Here is a 26,347-nt window from a genome sequence, read left to right as displayed (position 1 = left end):
GCCCAGACACCCACCACGAGATGAATTTGTCTATCTACCAGATGACAAAATACCCTGTTTCAAGAACATAAGGATATGCCCACCAGCCTGCCCTACTCAAGCCGACACCTGCGGCATGGATGAACTCGACTAAGACCTTAACAACAAGCACCCACATCGTTAGAGATGCCATAACGACCTAGCCAACTGCCAAGAACACACGTGCCACCATGCACACTGGTCACTCACACACCAACCTACACAAAGAATATATTCAGTGCTATGACGTAGGTGACGGATACACCCACTGACGCGCATCTTTATTATTTTTCACATAGGTTTTTTAGTAATGCAGAAACGCAAGACGCATAAAGCACTCGCGTATACGCTTGCTGACGCTTCTCCCACCCCTCGCATCGTGATGAGAATATAAAGAAGACGTAATACTGCCTATGAAGCCATGTCAAACCGCAACACAGGGGCCGTGCATTACACATCCCCACCCATGAACCAGGCCCAAGTAGGCCGCAAGCAAGAACTGCCATGAACACTGAATGAGCGAGAGTACACGTGCTGATCACGCAGAACGAGCCCAGCGAGAGCTCACAGCCAAGGGGGCGATGTTGCAACTCGTATGCTGCCAGCCGGCGCCAAGGTCACACCTGTAAGCAAAGCCTAGCACACAGAATCAAAATACGACTTTAAATGTGCAGAATTCCGCCCCAGCTACGGTCTCTCCACACGTGACCAAGCCGACCTGACAAAGTGCCAGACACACGAGGAAGACGTCGCCTGGATCCCACGTCTGGGACACAAGTTGCAACAGTGAAATGACTACATGGACACCTACAGCGATGGGAATGGCCTGCTCTCAGGCCTATGAGCAAACCACACATTGTCTGCACAAACACATAGTTACACATTGTTGCTAGTGACAGGTACACTGCGAGCTGGGAACAACGATGGTCCCAAACTGGGGGGCTCGCGGGAGGACCAATCAGAACATGGGGGCACTCATCACTGACGCCACTAACATTAGCCAATCATTAGGGGACTTCATGTAACAATTCTCAACTATCTAATAGAAGGGACAACCCAAGTATACCACCTGACTCCTCCTTAACCACTAATATTGCTCTCTATATGTATACTATACTAACCCTACCACTCGAGGAACCAATCCGGAGTGGCAATAGGTTTTTTCGCTAACTTTCCCAGGTGAAGCAAGTAGCGCATCATACTGCGGCAAAAAGGGCCTGCAAGCCCCATGAATTTTGAGAGTCTGGACGGACGCGTACAATCCTAGACCCATCCCTGCCGTTGTTTTAATAAACAGCAGAACCGCCTTGCTTCTTGTGTGTGTCTCATACTCATTTTTGGGGAACACGGGAGGAGTTGGGGCCTCCCAGCCCAGAGGTCCGCGGACGGCTCAGCCGACCCCGGGATAACCACCCCGACAAGTTGGAGGCACTGCTGAGATCTGTTTACGATCTACCCTTTCATTTTTTATTTTTCCAAGGCCTCTTGTTGCGAGAAGGCCCGGCGGTGCGGGCCCCCTCTGCCGCTGCCCCCTTTTTGAGGACTACAGGACCATCGCGGTACTGCAAGAAGACCGGACAGCGCAATCCAGATATTGGCCCTCGGGAGCCGGTTGAGAAGTATCCCGCCCGCGGTTGGCGAGTGTCCAGACGTGGTCCAGACGAGGGGAGGTGGCGAGCCGCTTGGAGGGGTGCACACAGTCGAGCAGCCCCGCATCAAGAGAACTTGGTGAGTATGTCACACCCAACAAGCAATGTGAGATTGTGAGGGAGGGGGGAGGAGTGTAATAAGGGCGGCGGGAGGTGTTACTAAGGTGTGCGGCGAAGATTTGATCAATTAGTGTTGACGGTGAAGTGAGTGGTAGCGGGACAGGTGCGAGAGCCGTCCGCTACAACGTCACAGAAAAGGGTGGGTGGAGAAAGAAAGCACCACGTGCGGTTGTTCATAGACACTGATTGGCCTAGGTCGTGGCCACCTGTAAGGGGGGTGTGTGTGTGTGTGGCTTTCCTACGAATTGGCGGTTGTTGATCAATGAGTAGATGAGGATCCCTATTGATCGATCAATGAAGCTCGATAAATAGATGATGTTTTCCTGTAGGTGGTAGCTAAATTGTTGCCTTGTACGGAAGATAATTGGCTGGTTAAGCCCTCCCTTTGAGGGGCGTATCACACGCGAGGTGACGCAGTGTGCGCAGTCCGATGACACAAGTGTATTGTTGGTTACCTTGTTCCAGGCGTAAAAAGAGGACAGCTGTGGGGATAAGGGGGACAAACAGTTGAAACTTATTGCGCGCTCTATTGAAGTGTAAAAGATCTTACCAGTAGTTGTTGGAAGAGGTCGGTGACGTCACCCGTAGGGCTTTCATAGGATACCTTGACCACACAGCATTGTTGAAGGGTGGTAGGGAAGTGAATAGAGGGCAGGGGGTGAGCACGGAGGTCGCCGGCCACCCCAAATACCGGACAGGTGGAGAGGGGGAAGTGACCGCGCACGGAGAACGCCGGTTACACCGAGTGAGGTGAAAGGAGGAGGGGAAGAGAAAAGTGGGACGGCTGTATAAGCACGTCAAAAAGGACACGCAGCTGCAGGGGGCTTCGTGCGCCGTGGCCGCGGGGGGTCGTAACGGTATTAAGGAAGAAAAACGAACACCGGAAAAGACAGTATATTTTCAATTGTTATATTTGGCTGTTTTCTTTTAGCGGACGGTCGCAAGTCCCCAAACTACGGGGCCAGGTAACGACAACTATACTGAAGAGAGCTAAAAACACAGTGTAACCATGTCATACGGGTTAGGATCGGGAGGGTGGGGGAATACCCTCACTATCCCACTCCAGCATATGTGTAAAACACTATCGCCCCATAGGGAAAAACTGATCAAATACAGCATAGAATGGACACAAGGGACAGACAACAAAATGACGACACCCTGGCCGCCTAACGGCAGTTTCGACACATACGTCCAACACTCACTACTGACACACATGCATAACACGTACAAGGGGAAGAAGTTGGCGCATCACGTGGAGGTGTTTAACTTATAGAGGATGTTCCAGGGGTCCCGACCAGGACCAACCGGGATGTTCACTGTGGAGGAAATGAAGGAGGGGAAGAAGATTAAGGAGGAAGAGGGAAACGGGGAAAAGGAGGTTGATAGCGCACAGTGTGCGGGAAGAGACCGAGAGGGGGACGAAAAGCTTGGCATCGCAAATGAAATAGAAGTAAAGAAGGAAAGGACCGACGACAGGCCCCTAGCGAAAGTAGCGAAGAAGGAAGAAGGGGGTTATATCCTGTGACGGAACTATGAGAAGCAGTAAGGCAACAACTAACGGCAGCTGAGGGATATTCGAACCCCGCGTACAGCCCACCACCATATACAGCTACAGGTAGCTACACAGGGGGGTAGGAGGTGACAAGTACGGTAGGCCCAACTTGTACGAAGGTGCACGCAAAGGAAGGGAAGAACAGTGAAGAACCCATCCCAAACATAGGACACGACGAGTGGGTAGCAGCGCAGGTGCTGTTAAAATTGCGAGGGACACTAACGGGATAAGAAAAGGAGGTAGTACGGAGAATGAACGATGAGGGTAGCAGTGAAATAAGAGGGGAGGAAGTTAAAAGGAGAGAAGGGGAGATGTCAAGAGAAGAGGAGGAGATGTTGGAGGAATGATTGGCAGAATTAAGGAATGAGCAAAATGCACTGATCAAACAGCTCGAAAAAGTGGAACGAGGGAGAAGGCGGGAAAGGAAGGAAAGTAAGGATGAGTTAGAGAAAATGAGGGAACAAACTGAAGAACGAAAGAGGGAAGCCGAGAGGATGAAGGCAATAGCAGAAAGGGTATCTCGAGCAGCACAGCATGACAGGAAAAGAGAGGAAGAAGAGAAAGAAAAGGAAATGGAAATATGGAAGAAGAAAATACTCTGCGAGAGCACCTGGAAATACAAGGAAGGTAAAGTAATAGGAAACATATTAGAAAGGGAGAGAGAGAGATGGGAAAGGAGGAGAGAGGAAGAAAGGATATTAGAGAAGGTGAGTAATGAGGTGATGGAGGAATTGAAAAAGAAAAGAGAGGAAATAGGTGGTGAAATAGTGGAGAAGAGGGAAGAGGAAAGAAGAGAGAGAAAAGGGGGGAGTGGGTAAGGACATATGTACTTCGGGATGCAGAAGTAGCCACAACATCAGCGCAAAGGGGAGCGATTGGTAAAGGAGAAGAGGAAGGAACGGATTTAATAGACTTAAAAACGGTGACGATTAGGGGGAAAAGGACAGATTGGGGGTTGTCGCTCCTGGATGAATTCTGCAGCGAAGAAGTAGGAATGGGGGGAGAAGGAAGAAGCGGCGGTAGGGAAAGCTTAGACAAATTGTACATCACTCGCACCAACCGGGAATCACCATGGGCATGCAGAAAGAAGGAAGAAGTGGAGGGAAGTGAGGAGAAAGAAGGAGAAGTGGCGGGAGGGCAAACACGTACAGTCACACCCGAATCATTCCGCCCAACATGCCCACCCACACCCACTCCTGAACACACCCCCTACGCCGGCAGGCTTAGAGATCTCCCCAGACGTAGGCAGGAAGAACGGGCACACACACCTGCATTAAATAAAGAAAATAATAAGAGAAGGGGGAGAAATGAAGGGGAAGCTACAACAAGCAGCGGTAATATGGACATGACAGATGATCTAGTTCACACAGAAGAAGAGGAGGGGTATACGGACTCCACACCGCGACAACTGGGGGGAAAGATGGGGCACAATCTAATGCCGCTGTTGGAGGGGAGGGGTTAGACCACAATACGTCCCTTGGAAGCATGCCGATAAGGAAAATATAAAGTGCAGGCTCCCATCACTAAGTGGAGGAGCGGGAAAATGGATATACGAGATGGAAAAGCACACTGCAGGACAGAAACTAGCAGGAGGAGACGTGAAGGGCCTATTAATATCAATATTAGGTGATGCGGCAGATGACATCTGGAAGAGGGCGGGATTCCCCGGGGTTACAATAACGAACACATCACATGACGGGGCGCCATTTGTGAATTGCAGGCATGCATTATGGCAAGCTCTGAGGGCACAATACCCAGACACCTCAGATATAGGAGCAATTACATCACGCAAGATGCGTGAGAACGAAGATCCTGTTGATTATATCCAGGAGATTCAGGAGAAGTGGCGCATGGAAACTAGAAAGCAATGGGACAAGACACCGGCAATATTTTACCACATACTAATACAAGGGCTTCCGGAGACAGTACAAAAACAATTGAAGAAGATAGTGGGGATGGAAGCCAAGGCCTGGCCGGAAATACAATTAACAATAGTACACCATTGTAGGATGTGGCAAGAAAAGATGAAACAAAAAGAAGAAGATAGAAAAGCGGAAGAGGCTAAATTAGTGCAGAAAAAACTGATTAAGTACACCATGGAAGGAGCACTAATAACTACACCAACAACAGTGACACCAAATCCCACGCAAGTATTGGCCGCACAGGATCCCTCACAACTACAAATAGCACCACTACCACAAGCACCACGACTTATAACACAACAGATGCCACCACCCCCACCATACACGGCTAACATAGGAGGAGGGTATATGGTACCAGGAAATGGATATTATAACAACATCAGAGGAAGGGGAGGAATGATGAGGGGGAGGGGATATGGCCAACCTGCACAACAGCAAGGGGGAGGATTTCGGAGTTTCTACCCCAATGGGCAACCAGGGTACCAAGATAATGCAGGAAGTTTCCCATGCCAGACCAGGGAACCACCTGTATGTTGGGTTTGTGGGATGTTAGGACACATGTCACGTACGTGTAGAATGAGACCCTCCCCATCAGCATGGGGGGAACAAGGACAACAAGGGCCTATGAGGGAACAGCAGGGTTACCAACAACCACAGGGACTACAACAGAGCAGCACACAGCAGCAGTTAGCAACACAACAACAGTTGCAGACATATTCACTACTGCAACAACAGGTGGCAATAACACAACAACACCAAGTGCAGCCAGTGCAACAGCTCACTCAAATACAGGACCATAAGTTAACCCCCACCGATACACAGCTACAACAAACACAGTTGGGAAGGGTGACTATCCTGGGACACAACCCTTACACAGGAAGCCGTCAGTCATTATACCCACAATAGGACAGCCCACAGACGTCCTTGGTGTGTCCCATCCTGTCGATAACACCTAATAGTGTGGAGGAACCACGCATTGAGGTAACGATAGGTGACAAAAAATGATCATTCCTTGTTGATACTGGGGCAACCAGGTCTTGCATAAGGGAGGCTAGATTCAAAATGTCAGGTGAGGCCATGAACACCCAAGGATTTTCTGGGGCTAGGGGGTTGGTTCCCTTTACTGATAACATCTCCTTATCTATTGGAGATTATGATATGTCTGTCCCGCTCCTGTATTCAAGGGAGTCACCAGTGAACATACTTGGGAGGGACATAATGAGCAGATTAAATATGACAATCTCCTTCACGGAGAATGGCATAATTTGCTCCACACCAGGAATAAACATGCTTACTGCACGACAAATACTGCAAGCGTACTGTGACCAGACAGTAGCTCGAGCTGAGCCGGTGGATGCCGAACTGTTCCAGTACGGAACAGACATGGCATTTGCCTGGATGCCAGGAATAGAAGGAAAGATCTGGAGGAGGCCAGCAGCATATATGTTCAGGCCTGAGACACCAGCCAATGAACCAGAAGAGAAAGTGATTTTGGTGAGCATCGAGAGTATTATAGCAACTGCTGATTATATCGCAGTACATGCCCAAGACAGGGAAGGGAGAGCATGGAGGGCAGTGATAGCCCTGGCTGAGGGATGCAGGCTCACCCAGGTGTCCGATGAAGAGCTCTTTTCAGAAGACAGGGAAGAAGGTGAGATGGTATTTATGATGAGTGTAGATATATGGCTAAGAGTGACTTATAAGCAAGTGGCACAGAAAATGGCCATGGCACTCGAGGCACCCGCATCTACCCCAGTTCCATTCTACGTGGAAGATATGGCTAAGGTTCCAGCATCACTGTGGACCACCAGTCCCTATGACGTGGGCTGGATAAAGAGTATCGGAGGAGTAAGAATAAAGCTGAAAAAGGGTGCAATACTACCTAGAGTGAAACAATAACCACTATCAAAAGAGGCAGATGAGGGCATATACGAAACCATAACGGCCCTGATAAATAATGGCATATTGGTACCATCAGAATCACCATGTAACAAGGCCGTGTACCCAGTGTGCAAAGCTAAAGGAGGGTCTCGGCGTTTTATCCAGGACCTCAGACCCTTGAATAACATTGTAGAGGCAGAATACCCCATAGCAGCAAACCCTGCCACAATATTATGTGGAATTCCGGCAAAGGCCTCACGATTCACCGTGATTGACCTCAAAAATGCCTTTTTCTCAATACCCCTGCACCCAGATTCACAAGACTTGACAAGCTTCACATACAGGAACACAAAATGGAAACACACCAGGTTACCACAAGGGTACTTCGAGTCACCCTCAATTTTCAACAGAGTAATACAGATGGACTTGGGAAACATTGAATTAGAAAGTACGGTGCTGCAATATGTTGACGATATAATAATTTGCAGCACAACTGAGAAAAGGTGCAGGGAGGACTCAATGAAAATGCTGACAGTGTTGGCTGAAAAGGGTTACAAGGTAGACAAGGAAAAGTTACAGTACTGTCAGGAACAGGTATTATACATTGGTCAACTAATATCCCAGCACGGAAGAAAAATTGCACCGCAAAGAGCACAAGCTATATCCAACACGCCACAACCACAAACGGTGAGGGAACTGCAGCAGTTCCTGGGATTATGCAACTACTGTACAGCATGGGTTTTTGACTACAGCTCAAACATAGGACCCCTACTTGAGGCATTGAGAGAAGCACACAAAGGGGACAAAACATTGGGAAGGACAAGGGAAATGAAGGAGGCATTTGACGAGTTGAAACACGCCATATCCACTGCTCCGGTACTACCCACCCCAGATTATGAACGACAGTTCTTTATCTTTTCGCATTGCGACTCAGCAGTAATGAAAGCAGTATTGACTCAGAAAACCAGCATGGGACACAAGCCAATAGCGTTCTACAGCGGTCACTTGGACCCTGTCATGCTAGGACATTTCCCTTGCGAACAGAGTCTCGCCGCAGCCGCATTTGCGGTGGAGAAATCATCATCGATTACAATGGGGTGCCCCACCACACTATTTGTGGAGCATGCGCTATTTGCAATATTGAATAAGCCTAAGTCCACACTAACCATACAGGGGGCGTCAGGTTATGAGATCATCTTGTCTAGACCCGAATTGTCAATTGTCAGATGCAGTACAGTTAACCCAGCCAGATTTATAGCGGAAGTTATTGAGGAAGGTGATTATGCTCACGATTGTAAACAGACTATCGAAACGTACTCATGCACTAGAAAAGTTGAAGAGGATGCACTTAAGGGTGGAGAGATTTTGTACATTGATGGGTCATCAACAATAGATCAAAGTGATGGGATAAGGAGAACTGGGGCAGCAGTTGTAAAAATGACAGAAGATTTGATGTATGTCCCGGTGAAAAGCGTGCAGTTACCACAGCATTATTCGGCTCAAGCAGCGGAATTGGTTGCACTGATCTTGGCGTTGAAGGAAAGCGTTGACAAAAGAGTTACTATATATTGTGATAGCGCATATGTCACGTCAACCGTCCACTCGGGGCTGATAAAATGGCAGAGAAGAGGGTTTAGGAGAGCTGATGGCACGCCAGTGCAACATGCTCTTTTGTTAGCAGAATTAATTGAAGTAATTAATGATCCCCAAGAGATAGCTTTGGTTAAATGCCCGGCACACACTAATGGAGACGACCATATCTCGAAAGGGAATGAAACAGCAGACGCACATGCCAAGCATGCGGCATACTTTGGTGAAATATGGAACCCCCCAGAGTCAGAAAGAGGGAGAGGGGGGGAATGGCAAAACAGATGATGATGAAAGAAGGGTACACCCATCTCCCCGCATCACAGATAATGGAATTACAGGCAGCTGCACCAATGACAGAAAAGTAACTATGGGTAAAAAGAGGATGTACGATGCCCCCAACTGATGCACTGTGGTGTCAAAATAACACTGGAAAGGTGGTCATGCCATTGGCACTGTTGAACACCGCCCTGGCCCAGCTCCATCATCCAGCGCATACAGGAAAGGAAGAAATTGCAGCACGAATTAGGGAAGATTGGTTCTGCCCCGAGTTAAATTCTCATGTAACAAATTTCATCAGCAATTGCCTCACATGCCAACAGTTTACGGCGGTCACACGCTGCAAGTGATAAAAGGTACTATACCCCAGCCAGAGGGACCCTTCCTACACATTCATATTGACTACGTTGATATGATCAATGTATGTCAAGGGCATAGGTATATGATTGTAGTGGTACGCCCATTCTCCAGGTGGATCGAGGCCGGACCCTGCTCACACGCGGATGCGTTCAGAGCAGCTACATTTTTAGTGAGAGAGGTCTTCCCCAGCTGGGGTGTATGCGAAGTGCTGTGGTCAGATAACGGCCCACACTTTGCTAATGAAATGTTTCAGCACATCACGTCCTTGCTGGGTATTAAACATAAATTTGCATGTGCATACCACCCGCAGGCCAACGGTATATGTGAACGCCTAAATGGCCTATTAAAAGAAGAAATCGCAAAAATTCAGTAGACAACCAAGAAGAACTGGTTGTACTGTCTTCCGCTGGCTCTATTTCAGCTAAGGAATAGGCCAGGGTCTGACCACCACCTCACTCCCCACGAGGTGGTGACAGGACGTCAAATGCACCTTCCTCTAACGCCTACATCAAGAGCATTCACGGACCATGAAAACACTGCAACTGTTCTTGGTGACGAAATGTATCAATATGTGTCTTCTTTGATTACTAGTGTAGCGTTTGTATCTCAACAGCTCGAGCGCACGCAGGGCGGGTCGAAGAGTTCTCAACAAGAAGAGACCAACAAGGAACTGGGAAAGGAAGGACTATGCACTATTGCTAAAGGTGACCATGTGCTACTCCGCAACTTTAATAGAAAGTGGAACGGCCGACGCTTTACTGGTCCTCATTTGGTAGAAGAGGTAGCTACCAGAGTGGTGAAATTGCAGGATAAGCGTGCCTGGAATCACTTACACGACGTAAAGATCTACAAACGCAAGACCCGCCCTAGCGTTAACAACAGGGCCATTGGAAGAGCAACGACATCAACAGCATTGGCTACAGAGAAGGAGACATCGACCACAGCTGATGACAGTAGTGTCACTACACCTGATCACCCCCCAGATTCCCCAGAAGCAACTACTGCCATAGACATTGGACGCTTGCCCACACCCCATCCCATGGTCACGAGATCACAAAGTAAACAAACTTCTGCCCAATTGAGCCCCAGCCCCCTCCCCTCTAAGGTCACCTTCGATCGAAGGACGTTGTATAACAAACTTGGGTATTGCACACACATATAAAATACTGGTATGTTTTCTCTATTTTTTTCTCTCGCACATGCAGGTACCGTGTATAATTGTATTGTTTAGAAAATAAGTAACTAACAGTGTGCTCTGCCCAGGAGTAGATGCTGCCCACAGATGATAACACCCCTGAAGCCATATCACACCAATTTGTATATGATATAGGAAGACCAAAGTACCTAAAAAGAAGGAGGGTACGCATATATTACACCGCATTTGTTTTGGCCATAGAACAATCATTTCCCCATCTTCACGAGCACTTACCGGCTCTAAGAGATAGATCACTAAGATTAGCGTGGTAACAGCTCTTCGCCTGGGCACTGAACGATTACTTGATAGGGAGAGCTTAATAACAACGACTAACAATAATAACAAGCATATTGAGGATTTTCAGGCGGGCACCTTTAACGTCGCAAGAATAAGCTCCCGGGCTGCAGCAAGGTAAGAGCAAAATGCCGGTTAGACTAGCTCTTGTAATAAAAATGATAGGAGTATTGGTCATCACTGGTCTGCTGGCTGCTTCTGTATGGCAGAAAAGTTAGGCTATCAATATTATGGCTGTACCCAAAACTAACATGCCCCCTCCCACGGCTGCAACAGGTATGACGTCAGGTGGTACTAGCAACCCTACGGATAAGGGAAGTAGAGTTAAACGCAGCACATATACTGATAACAGAGGTATTGATAATTACATAACAGATTCAGCACACGTCTCAAACAACATGTGGTACGAGCACATGACCCAAATTGGTAAGCAGACAACAGAAGATAGCTGTTATGTGTGCTCATTGATCCCATACGCCATGAGCGCTTCACGGACATTCGTCACCACAGAAATACAGGAAAAGACAGCGCGATGTATAGTATATCTGGCACTATTTCAAACGAGAGGACGATTTAAAGGGACGGTGGTGAGAATGCAGTGGGAAACAAGAGACACATACCCATACGAAAACAATTTCCTCAAGTAATATTTGAGTTACCATAAGAGCAGCTTACATGCTGAAGCATTCAGATACATGATGAGTGGCGCTGAAAAGGGAGAAATGAAGAAGATAACACTACAATACCTACCATGTGATTGGTACGCCACTGAAGTTCCTTGTATACAAGGATGTTGGGAAAGACCACTGATAACAATAACAGGGAAGGTATACATGAACAATGAATGGGAAATAGGAGTGGTCGGTAGCAACATGATAACAAGAGAAAATATTACCACCATACAGGAACACAACGACAGATGTTGGACGACATGGGGCAAATACGTACCCATGCTGACATGGATGGAGAAGGATGAAGACCCAATAAGCATACTACCGCTGACCGCGCCCAAGTTATGCTACCAACACAGAGGAGATGTGGAGGTGGGATATAACACCAACTGTGGAAGCGTGTTAGAACTACCAGAGGGGGGTGCTGAAACGGCAGTATCAATGGATCACTATTGGGTCTGCGGAGATAAGGCATATCACACCTTGCCTTTGTTGTGGAATGGTATATGCACAATGGTACACATCAACGTACCATCACTAGTGGTGCCCCAAAAACATGTGAACATGGCCAATTTCCCCAAAATGGATGAAGGAAACAAGAGGAAGAGGAGATCCGTACAACCACAGGAGGGAGAGAACAACAACAACAATAACGTCCTAACAAGGATAAAAAGACAAGGAGAACCCCTGACAGGAAACTTCCTGTGGGGAAGGTCGGAAACAGCACTCACTTCTATTCCTCCAGAACATAGATTATTCAGCAGGGCTGCAATGTTCTTCTCGTCAATAATACACCCAGGACTACAAGCTTATGCAAACGCTAAATGGCTCCAGATCACCCAATGAGAACTAATGATGACGATTAATTCAACAGTAAACGGATTCAATGCCATAAAAGAGGAGCTGCGAGCGGTAAGAATGGTAGCACTACAGAACAGATATGTACTGGATCTTCTCACAGCAATGTAAGGAGGAGTTTGTGCAAAAATAGGACAATCATGCTGCACATTTATTCCTGCTAACGATGCAGATAATGGTACACTTACTGAAGCAGTATCACAACTGGCCCAGATGCACTCCAAAATGATGGAAGAAAGTAAAGGAGTAAAGAAGGATAATAGCTGGTTTTCATTATTATGGTCATGGATGCCATCATGGCTGTCAGATGGGCTGAAGGTAATAGTTGGATGCATAATACTGGCTGCAGCTGTATTGATTGTAATAAGGTTTTGGAAGGCCAAGAAGGCACGCACTACAGACGAAATGATCGAAATGGTTAGCATGCACCCCTTGATGCCAACTGATGATGACCAGCACACCGACGTGATAATAAAGGAAAGAGAGAAACTGCGCAAACAGATCATCACCAATCACTTAGACCCACCAGCTGTAAAGCTTGAGAACCCAAGAAACCCGAGGAGCTATATTGGAAGATGGGTATACTGCAAACTGGGAGGGAGCTGTGTTTATATGTACTGGTCATTTGAAGACCATGTCAACCACTATGGACACCTGGGAGGAGTAACTAAAATATGGAGAGTAAGAGGAGATAAAGAAAAGGATATGTTTGTGGTCGACAAGTCAACCAGAGGGGGGACTGAAGTGGGAGAATGGGAGAAAAAGCTCCCCCCAATCTCCTCGCGACCATGGCCTAGAGGATCGCGGCCCAGACACCCACCATGAGATGAATTCGTCTATCTACCAGATGACAAAATACCCTGGTTCAAGAACATAAGGATGTGCCCACCAGCCTGCCCTACTCAAGCTGACACCTGCGGCATGGATGAACTCGACTAAGACCTTAACAACAAGCACCCACATCGTTAGAGATGCCATAACGACCTAGCCAACTGCCAAGAACACACGTGCCACCATGCACACTGGTCACTCTCGCACCAACCTACACGAAGAATATATTCAGTGCTATGTTGTAGGTGACGGATACACCCACTGACGTGCATCTTTATTATTTTTCACATGGGTTTTTTACTAATGCAGAAACGCAAGACACATAAAGCACTCGCGTATACGCTTGCTGACGCTTCTCCCACCCCTCGCATCATGATGAGAATATAAAGAAGACGTAATACTGCCTATGAAGCCATGGCAAACCGCAACACAGGTGCCGTGCATTACACATCCCCACCCATGAACCAGGCCCAAGTAGGCTGCAAGCAAGAACCGCCATGAACACTGAATGAGCGAGAGTACAAGTGCTGATCACGCAGAACGAGCCCAGCGAGAGCTCACAGCCAAGGGGGCGATGTTGCAATTCGTATGCTACCAGCCGGCGCCAAGGTCACACCTGTAAGCAAAGCCAAGCACACAGAAGAAAAATACAACTTTAAATGTGCAGAATTCCGCCCCAGCTACGGTCTCTCCACACGTGACCAAGCCAACCTGACAAAGTGCCAGACCCACGAGGAAGAAGTCGCCTGGATCCCACGTCTGGGACACAGGTTGCAACAGTGAAATGACTAGATGGACACCTACAGCGATGGGAATGGCCTGCTCTCAGGCCTATGAGCAAACCCGCACATTGTCTGCACAAACACATAGTTACACATTGTTGCTAGTGACAGGTACAGCTGGGAACAACGATGGTCCCAAACTGGGGGGCTCGCGGGAGGACCAATCAGATCATGGGGGCACTCATCACTGACGCCACTAACATTAGCCAATCATTAGGGGTCTTTGTGTAACAATTCTCAACTATCTAATTGAAGGGACAACCCAAGTATACCACCTGACTCCTCCTTAACCACTAATATTGCTCTCTATATGTATACTATACTAACCCTACCACTCGAGGAACCAATCCGGAGTGGCAATAGGTTTTTTTGCTAACTTTCCCAGGTGACGCAAGTAGCGCGTCATACTGCGGAAAAAAGGGCCTGCGAGCCCCACGAATTTTGAGAGTCCGGACGGACGCATATGATCCTAGACCCATCCCTGCCTTGCTTCTTGTGTGTGTCTCATACTAATTTTTGGGGAACACAGGAGGAGTTGGGGCCTCCCAGCCCAGAGGTCCCCGGGATAACCTCCCCGACAACATTCAATATAATTTTTTGTTTTGTTAGCATATCTTTCAGAACCTCATTCACCCGCGACTTTGATATTTACAAAATTCAGCTCTATCACAGATAAGAAAAAAATAAGTCAATGATCAATGGTTGCCTATAACCCCACATACATTGTATCCACAGTTATTCTAAATTATGTATTGCTGGTACATCCACATATTTCCCTTAATATCTTTGCCGCTCCTTTTCAAAGTAAGAACAATAAATCACAAGCTGTTTCAAAGTTTCATTTGATTGAGTTTTCCAGAATCTGCAACCATCTACACGTAAGAAGTCAGTATTTGCCAGCTTTTTATACGTTCTAATGTTAAGAACAGATAAAATATAAAGCGCATATATGTTGTCTGTATCTTTTGACAGGGGACCTGCCTAATATATGCCAACAACGGTTTCTGCTTGTGACGAAATTTTGCATATTCCTTGAATACTGTATAGCTCCCAATTTTATCAGCTGTCATTGCCCAGTCATGTTGAAATAATTTTCTCTTCACAATTTGTGGCCGTTTAATGAAATCATCTGTGTCCATTGCTATCAGGTTTTTTTGACAATATTGGCCCGCAACATAAATAGATTTAGGAGCGCCATGCTTGAGCATTTTTGTCAGAGATTTTCATATAGGGAATTTGAGACTGGATCTAACATTTTGGCATGGCTAGCTAATTTTTGCCCTAGATGTTTATAAGCTAAGGATGTAAGTCCCAGATCATGCATGATGATCGCATTTAGTAACGATGTCGGTAAATGCAAGACTTCTTACCAAATTTTACCTTGGATTTTATTCAAGGCAGACCCAATTTCAAGAGAACATAGGTCTAAGCCATAGGTGATTATTGCTTCCACTTTAAGCGTATAAAATTCAATCAGTGGAAGTAAAGAAAATTGGCAAACCTTTGAATATATTAGTTTCATCTGCGCAATCAATGGAGCAGATTTGACTGCAATTTCTACCTGCCATTTGGCAATTGATTCTGAGTTGTTTAAGTTATATCCTAGATATATCATGCCCAATGCACGAGGTATAACCAATCCTTTAATGCTCCATTGATACCTAATAATATTTCTCTTGTTCGCAAAGATCAAGATATTCGATTTTTTTGGATTTAAGTTCAAATTGTGAGTGTCACAGAAATTAACTAAAGATTCCAATTTATTTTGCAGACCAAATGGAGTTAGGTCAAACAGTATCAGGTCATCTGCGCATGCTAACCATTCAAGTCGTAATTCACCCAGTTTGACCGCAAAGGAATTGCAAGTTGACCATATGGTGCCAATCTCAGTTAGATATAAATTAAAAAGAGTGGCAGCAAGATTGCATCCTTGTTTAACTCCTATATGTGTAGCAATCGGAGGGGTTAGTGATCCAGTATTGTCTATTTTTATCCTATAGGTTGTGTTGGTGTGTAGGAGTACTATCACAGCTATAAATTGAGATGGTATTAATAGCTCTTGCTTTTTTTGCCACAGTATTTCTCTTATTACTGAGTCAAATGCCCCAGATATGTCCAACAGAGCCATATAAATAGGACCTTGATTTTTCTGCATAGAGAGCTTCAATATGTGTGTCAGCATAATAGCATTTAGGTGCGTGCCCATACCCTTCCGAAAACCTGTTTGGCATAGAGAAATTAATTTTTGCTTATCAATAAATGCATTTAAATCCCTTAGGATTAAGGCAGCGAAGATCTTTGCTGAAACATCTATGAGAGCTATTGGTCTAAAGTTGCCAGGATCGTTCAGCAAGCCTTTTTTATGTATGGGTATCACAATTGCCGATAGCCATGATGGTGGTACAGATTTGGATTGGAATACACATTCTAGACGCCTTAATATAATTGCTGACCACAGCTTCGGATCATCTTTTATGGCACAAGAGGGATACCGTCTGGACCAGCAGCCTTAGAGGGTTTCAATTTCCCTATTACCTGGACGATATCATCTATACCCAATGGGCAGTGTTGTGGCAAATCTGTTGTAATATCCAGACGTTGGAGGTTGCTGAATTTTTGGGGCATAGCATATTTTTTCTGGTATAGTTCTATCCAGACTTCCCCACTCACAGCCGAACATAAAATTGAAGTTCCCTTCAGAAGTGGATCTTTCAGCATCCTCCACACTTCCGTTGTATTTTTATTGATAAGATTGTGGATCCTTTTCTGGTTTGATTTAATATATTTATCAAACTTTAGTTCTTTAAGGTCATTTTTGTATCTTATCAGAATTGCCTTTTTTTCATCAGCATAAGAGGCTGTAGCTTTGAGATTTTTGAGTAGATTGCGTAAATCAATTTTTTTCAGTTTTTTCCTAGATGCAATTGCTGCGTTATAAGTACTTCCACAATTTTTGTGTTTTTCAATTGTTTTTTGAGCTGCCAGTATTTCAATATGTCTCCGTATCATGGAATCGTTCTTCATTTTGCAATGCTTGGATTCTTTTATGGACATCATTTGGGTATTTATTTTAACCATGTCCCTATTTACCAAATAGTTTAAATGCCTGTATAAGCTTCAGTTCCATCTAATGGATAAGGCTTTACGATCTATTTCCAATAAGGACAAGGCAGTTACAGAAGCATATACTGCAAAATTATATTCAAGCCTACACTCCAAAATGCAGTGAACACTTAGGTGAGTGGGTATGATGTTACACACCGATGATGTGTTAGCTAGGGGCCCAGAGATTACAATGTAGTCAATAGTCGAGGTCTTAAGGCCACGGGACCAAGTATGTAATGGGTCTTTATCAGAAAAGGGTATCACTTGCATATCCTGTTGTTCAAAGTAAGTTGTCCACAATTGACCCCTTTCATATTGTCATATATGGGCGCTCGTTCTTTTCCAAACTACGTGCTCGTGTCCTTTTAAGAAACGCGAAACCTGGTGCCTGGAAACTGGCATGGCAACGCTGGCGTCCGCTCTACTCCTCCCACGGTCCACGCCGGGTAGCACGCCGCGATGTCACGTGACTTGCCTCCTTATTAGCACCTCCTCCCGCTAGATCGGGGCTTCTGATTACTGATTAGTGGCGTTTCGAAATCTGTTCAAAGTTTTCCTTGTATCTTGTTCCTTCTGTCCCTGTCCTTGTTACCATGTTTCTTCCCCCTTCAGTTTCTGACTCCCTTGGCTCCTCGACGCGGACTGCTTATTGGATTGCTCTGCCTTATCGCCTTGCCTTGATTTGCCTCGTCTGGTATCTTGATCACGGACTGTTACTGGACCCCCCTTGCCTGCTCCTTGGATGCCACGTTACTTCAGGCCAGACCTCGTCTGCATACGTTTTTCCACCTTCGGATTATCCTTGGAACTTCTGGTTTTCTCTCTCTGGAACTTTGGAGTTTAGAATTAGTACACGGACTAGAGACTCCCTGTGTGTACTTTCGTCCTCGTGCCGTCGGGTCAGGGTGTTATTAGGCGTCCCCGTGCCGTCGGGTTAGGTTTGGACTGCCTTCTTTGTGGATTGCTTGGATCTTGTCTACGTGTGCATACCCTCTCCTGGGACAGAACCACCGGTAAGCAGCAAACCTTTCCTGTTAACTCTGGGGGGAAGAGGGGAGGTGGGTTTTTGTATCCTATGCTCGTCATTACTTGTGGGGTACGACTACTGGAACTCCCCTTTTGCCTTGCTTGGTTGTTGAATCCTTTTGGCACAACTCAAGTCTTGCTGCGGTGGTGTGTTCTTGTATTTCACATTTGCAGGTCCGGTCTCAAGTTGCTGTTGCGTTATCCAACTCCAGTCCTCCTTTGACATACAGCGTCTCGACCTGTGTTGTTCCATTGGTACCCCGGGATTTCCATCTGCATCAATTCTTTTCTCCAATGGATCGCTCTGGTTCTTTCTAAACCAAAACCAGAGGGGTACATTGGGAAGAAGAATTCATCGGCTACACTATGAGGGCAAATCTGACACATATGAGGATATAGCATATTGATTGATCATGGTTTCAGGACATACAGTACTTACACAAAGATTAGAGTTAAAATCACCACCTATAATGATTTGCATGTTTGGAGAGTCTGCCACAGCATCAGTCATTACATGATTCAATTTTTCAATTATGCTATCTACAGCCATTACAATAGGATGCCAGTAAAGTACAATAAGAAGAATATGTGAAAATGTTCGAATACTTGATGTAAGTTCAATAGCAAGGATGTCTGTAGATGTAAAAATTTGAGGAGCCTTTACACAATATGTGTGTTTTATAAATATTGCCAGCCCCCCAGATGGACGCCCAAGTAAACCTCTCACAGCATGTGCTCAATAAGCGATATAACCTTCTAGATAAATTTTCTGGAGTGCCATAGTTTCTTGGACTATAATTATCGCAGGTAAGTCCCTGTGTTGGAGATTCTGAAACCATACTTCTAAGTTTTTAAGTCCGCAACAATTCCAGGAGTTTATCAACAATGCATTATTTTATAGATTTTCTTTACCTGGCAGCACCCCTATTAATGTTTTCATTGGAGGTTCTAGCCACGCAAGGCTTGTCACAATTTGTGCCACTGATTCAGATTGGACTCTGATTTTTTCATGCATACTTGCAAATTGATTTTCTCGTACATCTGAACTGGATTCACTTTGGGTTAGTTGAGGCTGATATTCAACAAAACATGTGGCATCTTCCATCGAGTAGTACATCAATAAGTCATACCCAAGCATTACAAAGTCTTTTTCATGTTTCCATATCAGGGAGGCAATTATGACAGATTGATATTTGCAAAGCATCCTACAATTGGGCACGTAAGGGAGTCTAATCCAGTCAATATCATTAGATACTAAGTTACGTAAAGCTGGTATTTGGCGAAACACTTTCATCAAGGAAGAACGATTTAGGTTGGGTTTGTCGACTTTTGTTGGGTCCACCGTCCAACCCATCACCAGCTTCATTTCTGGGGGTACTTCTTTATCATTTGGGGTTCTTCCAACTCCATGCCTATCTAGTGTTATGATGTCATTGGTATGGTGCTCTTTCTCATACATCTCTAAACAGCTAGGAGTCACCTGTATGTTAGCATCCACAGGGACCTGTAGGGGGATCTTTACTTTATCGTCATTACGCACGTCACATATCTCACCAACATTCATTACATTAGTGACAAGGTCAATGCCGTCAGTGTTGGTCCCTGGGCCTTGAGAGTTTTGAGATAATGATGTTATTTTCTTATCCATTTTTTCAAAAAAGCGTTGTAACTGTGTTTGAAAAAGAAGTGGGGTCGATATTACCCCAGCCTCTTTAAGTTGTTCCTCAGTGTCTACGCCACCCCCATGGTCTTGTTTTTTATTCGGCGTCTTCTGTAACACTGATGATACATGCTCCTTTTCTTTACTCTCATTAATACCCAGTAAAGCCTGGCTTTCTATATTTAATTGAGTTAAATCAATAATCATTTCATCCTTTATTTTCATGTCAGTTTTTTTACATCTTTTTTCTGCCATTAACATTTTATTTTTTTTGTTTTTTTTACTGTTGGCATTTATTGAAATTGATTGTGGACTAACATTTTGTGCGCGTGTGTGAGCCTGCCTGTTCACGGCTCTCGCGTGTAGTTTTTTTTGGCATTGCGCGACATGAAAAAGTTAGAGTGTTTTTCATTACAATCTTCTGCCAGAGCGTCTATAGTAGCATGTCGCTCCAGATTGAGGCCTTCATTCAAGTCAATCAAATCGGTGAGAGTCGTAGGACTATACGGACTAATTTTTAATGCAGGTGGAATAGTTTCCTCATGCTCAGCCTGTCTCCCCCCATTATCTCAGCTGGCACTAGATTTGCAGCTATCAGTATCTTTTCTAGGACTAGTATCCTCTCGTGTTGGAGTTTAGCTATTTCTGCATAAGGGGGAAACTGCTTCATTTTCTGATCATTAACACTCGTTCCTATGTCTGTTTCGACAATGTCAGTTTCATCCCAGGAGATAGTTTGCATAGATTGTGACTTTGTCGGAGTCATCATTTCCACATTTACTACTCTTATGGGTTCCAACGGCATGTTCTCTTGTGTTAGTTTTCCCCTAAGCACTTGATCTGCCCAGAAAGTATGGCATTTTTCTTGTGCCATCAAGAATCCCTCTAGTCTACTCAGTCTAGTAGTAATTTCTGAGGTAGCTAGACTCAGGGCACCGATTTCTCCATGTGTATATTCGTGCCCTTTGTCCAACAAATTCAAAATCCTTGCTAGGACAGGAAAGTTCTGTAATTCCTGTTGATTGAGATCCACTAATGTATCTTCAAGTGGAAATAGTGGTAGTGATGTGTTTGGTTGACAAGGTATTTCTGAAATCCGTTTAGGTATGGATGAATCAGAACCTAAAACCGGAGAATGTGGATAGGTTATATCAGGTGGGTTACATCGCAGCTCATGTGTAGGTGAGCTAGCATTTTGTGTTGTCCCTTTTGATTCCCAACCAATATCGTTCTTCCTTGTTTCTGATAGTTGATTCAAGTTATCTACAATAGCTGCATGAAAATGAACCTGTTCTCTAAGTCCACGTGAGCTCGCTGCCAGCGTCAATGGCAATCGAGTTCTGCTGTGTAGTTCAGCAAGAACCACTGGTGCAACCAGTGAGGTGTCAGCAACAGATGTGCTGCATCCCTCGACTACCGCACCCAGCAGCGAGCTATCAGTGATCGGTATATTGCATATAGGATTCAGTGGATATGTAAGCCCCTCATTTGTGTCCCTGTGGATTTGGGCTAAGGTGTCTATTTTATTGTTATCTAGTGCCATTTTTAGAGTTCCTAGCACAATTGGAGATGTATCTGGTTCAATTGTATTTGGAGCTACTGAAGCAAGTTCAGTTTCACTAGATAGTTTACGAACACATCTGCCCTTTTTTTTGGTTTGATTTATCATTTCCTAAGATGCTTCTTCATCTGACATATTCCCCTCCCTTAACCTAGAGGGGAACCCGTTTAAACACTTTTTCCCGTTTCTCAGTTTTTTACCATACTATGGGCCCTTAGCAACAACAACTCAGTCCTTAATATAGGACGAGTCAGTTATTCACAGGATAATACCTGAGATGCTCAAGATGATTACGGCCGCCCCCCACCCAGCCAATCAGTCAAACAAAAAAGCAGTTGTGGCTGCCGTCTCATACAATGGTCAAAAAAAGTACACAATACATATGGCTGCCCAGTGAATACACAGTGCCACACATGGTTTAAATACCTTACTGCTTCTAATAACAGGTAAGATGTTTGCTTCGTCACTCCGCGCCCCGCGCCGCGCACCGTGAACAGTAAACAGTACTTGGTGCGCTGGAGCCTATGCTTTTGTCACGTCAGAGCAGGACGTGCGCGCTAGGGGGCGGGGTCAACGTGTTAGGCGCCTTTAAACAAAATAAAAAAAAAACGTTAAAAAAAGTATTTTCAGAGGGGAACTAGTATAAGAGACAGACACAACACGACACAAGCTATGCATTAGGCGCAACGTGCACAACATGCACAACTCGTTTGATGATCACAACTCACTCGAGTAGTCACCTTTTTCTGTTTCAAGCCTCCAGGCAATCAGGTGTTGCTGGAAAAGATGTCCTCCTTGTCGTCAAACTGCATCACCACAATATGCACGGAACAGAATAAAGATTCCGACTCCCAAGTCCAATGAAGAGAGCTGTTGTAGAACACGGCAGCACAATCCACTCGAAGTCTGCCGGCACAGTAAACAGTACTTGGTGTACTTGGGGCGCAGCGCAGGTGCGCTGGAGCCTATGCTTTTGTCACGTCAGAGCAGGACGTGCGCGCCAGGGGGCGGAGTCAGCGTGTTAGGCGCCTTTCAACAAAATAATAATTAAAAAAAAAGTATTTTCAGAGGGGAACTAGTATAAGAGACAGACACAACACGACACAAGCTATGCGTTTGGCGCAAGGTGCACAACGTGCACAACTCGTTTGATGATCACAACTAACTCGAGTAGTCACCTTTTTCTGTTTCAAGCCTCCAGGCAATCAGGTGTTGCTGGAAAAGATGTCCTCCTTGTCGTCAAACTGCATCACCACAATATGCATGGGACAGAATAAAGATTCCGACTCCCATGTCCAATGAAGAGAGCTGTTGTAGAACACAGCAGCACAAACCACTCGAAGTCCGCTGGCACAGTAAACAGTACTTGGTGTACTTGGTGCGCAGCGCGAGTGCGCTGGAGCCTATGCTTTTGTCACGTCAGAGCAGGACGTGCGCGCCAGGGGGCGGGGTCAGCGTGTTAGGCGCCTTTTTCTGTTTCAAGCCTCCAGGCAATCAGGTGTTGCTGGAAAAGACGTCCTCCTTGTGGTCAAACTGCAACACCACAATATGCACCGAACAGAATAAAGATTCCGGCTCCCAAGTCCAATGAAGAGAGCTGTTGTAGAACACGGCAGCACAATCCACTCGAAGTCCGCCGGCACAGTAAACAGTACTTGGTGTACTTGGTACAATTCTCTTTGCCCATCTGCGGTTTTATTTATTTATTGTGCATTTGTAAGGCGCTTATACATTAAATAAATTGTGTTTCAAAGCACCAACAGGGCAACAGGGAGGGAACGTGGGAGTGAAAGGCAAATATAAGAACAATGAAAAAAAAGAGGTGGTCCTACTCGGCCTTGTGAGCATTCAGAACCTGCAAGTGCAGAGAGAGAGAAGGGATGAGGCAGGGGGTAAGTGCTAGGAGTTACGTGATGGGGAGTGTTAGGATTAAGTTGCAAGCAGCTGTTAAGTGCCTGGCAAAAAACACTTGGTAAGAGTGGTCAACTGCCAATACAATAAGTGCATGTCAGTGGGCACCCAAAGGCAAGTGCTGGAAGTGGGCGGAGGCTGAAGGCGATTGGGGAGGGCAGGACCCAGAAGGACACATAAGGGCCCTGATCACCCATCTCAGTGACTGTGGGGTTTAGCAAGGGAGAGAGAAGGGGAAGGAGGAGGTGAAGCGCAAAGCCTTGAGGAGCTTCCAGAATTTTAGGAGATCCGGCTCAAGACGGAGAGGAAGGGGGAGGCTGTTCCAGAGGAGGGAGCAAGCCGAGCAGGGAGATTGGCATCCAGCTCGCTGTTTAGAGAAACTCTTGACACCCAGAAAGTTGGCGCTGGAGGAGCATAAAGGTCTTGAGGGAGCGCATTTGGTGAGAGCCAGTTGTTGATAGTTTGGTACCCAACCCAGACAGCCTTATGGATGATGCAGAGGGATTTGATTGAATGACACTAAACATTGCAGACACAGCACCAAACAGAAATACTCTGCTTGAAACAGAGAAATAGCAATCACATCCATCAAGCACTCGTATGACCCAGCTTGTGGGTGCTATCTAAGAAACCAATTACATGACATAACATGATCCTCACATTGAAATTGCCCAGTGGCTCCTGGCCCAGCAGAACATATAATTAAAGATCCTCTGTTGATGTGCTTTGTGCCTATTAAAAATAGCCCCACGTTACATCTGCCTGTGTCTCAACAGCTCGTATCTCTTCTTGTCCTTGTGTTGGAAATTGTGAAAGGCAGTGATCTACAGAGCTCCATTACACTGATTTAAGAGCAACATTCAAAAAGAGCATACCAGAAATGTTCAAGGAATATCCCAGGGGATGTGTTTGAACTATTAAGACCTCAACAGAGCACACAGAAAAGTCAGAGAGGATATTCATTTATTTTAAACATTTTTGTAACACCCACACCCAAGGGTATCACAGCATTTGGCACAACAGCAGAAACATAGGATTTACAAACAGAGACAGGCAATAGTTATGAATTAGGCAAAATGAATAATCAGTGTTAGTCATATTTATCAAACAGCCAGGTTTTTAAGAATCTTTTGCAAACGGTGCATGACCAAACAGCCCACCCTCATCACCAGGGATCAGACTGCATTCGGGGCCTCTCATTCTAATACCTTGCCCATCTACCGGACCACACCAACACAGGCACATTCTTTGTAAACCACAACCCGTGGCAATTCACCATCTTGTAGATGCAGCAATGAAGTGTCTGGAAGATGAAATGGCAGTGCTAATATAATACACACAATCGTTTTGTTAACAACTGAAAAAATAAATGACTTTGCTTAAAATTACATTAGAAACTTATTGGGCTGTACACTTGGTTCACAACTGAGCATGTTCTGCATCCAGCAGCCACCAATTTTGACTGATCCTTTTGAGCTGGCACAAACAGCTGAGAGGAATGTTAGTAGATGTTTACAAAAGACAAGTTCAGCGGGTGTAGGCAGACTGAAGAAGGGAACAGTCAAATGCTTTTCATCCCAAAACATTTCGCCTGGCAGGAACTGGTCTTATCCAGAGTACATGGTGCAATATCATCTTAGTCGATGATCCTGCTTCCTCCCTGGTTTCCCTCAAGAGTTTTCATACTCGGTCAAATCATATTGCTTGATTACATCACTCATTATACACCTCTCCTCATGTGTTCCCTGTTCACCATTTTGCTTTATGATTGTCTGCATTACTTTTCAGTCTTCCGAGCCCAGGTCAGCCTCTGTGGCATCCCTCAGTTGCAGCATCTTGAATTCATTTTCAACTGTCAATCGATTCAATATTATCCACCTAGAGCGCCATCACTGTTTCTTAGGCTGATCCGTTTTCTTCTTTACTAGAAACTTGCACTCCTCCTGTTGTTCCAGTGTCAGATTAGAAGAGAGATTGACTCCTTCTATCTTCTTATCTAAAGGCTGTCCTCTGAATAGGTCAGGTAGAAGTTCACTGAAGCTAGAAGCTAGAAGCAAAGCTCCCACTTCTGGTCTTGAGACATAAGTTTTTAGACGGTTGGTGTGAAAGACTCTGGGAGCCTCCTTAGGTTGCCTATGTCCACCAGATAGTTGACCTCTCCAAGTTTTCCCACAATCCTGAAGTGTCCAATCCATTTTTCCTTTGAGGCCCTATGCCTTGTAGGTACCATAACTAAAACTTTCTGGTCTTGAGTAAACTCAACCATGTTGGCCTTCTGGTTCTGCCAATGCTTCATCAGAGACTGACATGCTTTTAAGTTATCTGAGGCTTCGGCCATCATGTGTGACATTCTCCTGCGGAGACCTATCACATTGTCAGTGACTCTCACTGGCTTGGGGGAAGGGAAACTCTCCAAACCCTCCTTCATTAGGGCCAAGGGACCTCTAACTGGATGGCCATAGAGCAGCCCAAAGGGACTAAATCCAACTCCCTCCTGAGGGACTTCTCTATAAGCAAATAGAAGGCATTACAGTAGAAGGTCCCACTTTCTTCTAAGGGGTTCCTCTAAAGCACCTATCATGTTCTTCATTGTACGGTTAAACCTCTCTACCAATCCATTTGTCTGTGGATGGTAGGCGGTTGAGAACTTGTAAGTCACTCCACAGTTCTTCCAAATGGCCTGCATGTAGTGGAACATTAAATTGGATCCCCTGTCAGAGATGACTTCCTTAGGAAAACCTAGCCTGGTAAAAATACCAAGTAGGACCTTATCAACATCCTAAGCTGTAACAGTCCTCATAGGTGTTGCTTCAGGATACCTAGTATCATGGTCTACTACAACCAGGATAAACCTGTTGCCTGAAGAGGTTGGAGGGTCTAAGGGGCCAACAATGTTGATTCCTACCCTCTCAAAAGTGACTCCCACCACTGGGAGAGGCACCAAGGGTGCCACATTCTTGGCTCCACTCTTGCCAGATGTCTGACAAGTGTGACAGCTCCTACAGAATATATCTACCTCAGACCCCAACTTAGGCCAGTAGAAATACAGAGGAAGACTTTCCTTAGTCTTCTTGAAACCCAAGTG

This window comes from Ambystoma mexicanum, chromosome 7p (genome assembly GCF_040938575.1).
Source record: "Ambystoma mexicanum isolate Mex_15411 chromosome 7p, UKY_AmexF1_1, whole genome shotgun sequence".
Taxonomy (NCBI): domain Eukaryota; kingdom Metazoa; phylum Chordata; class Amphibia; order Caudata; family Ambystomatidae; genus Ambystoma; species Ambystoma mexicanum.
Note: the sequence above shows the minus strand (reverse complement) of the source record.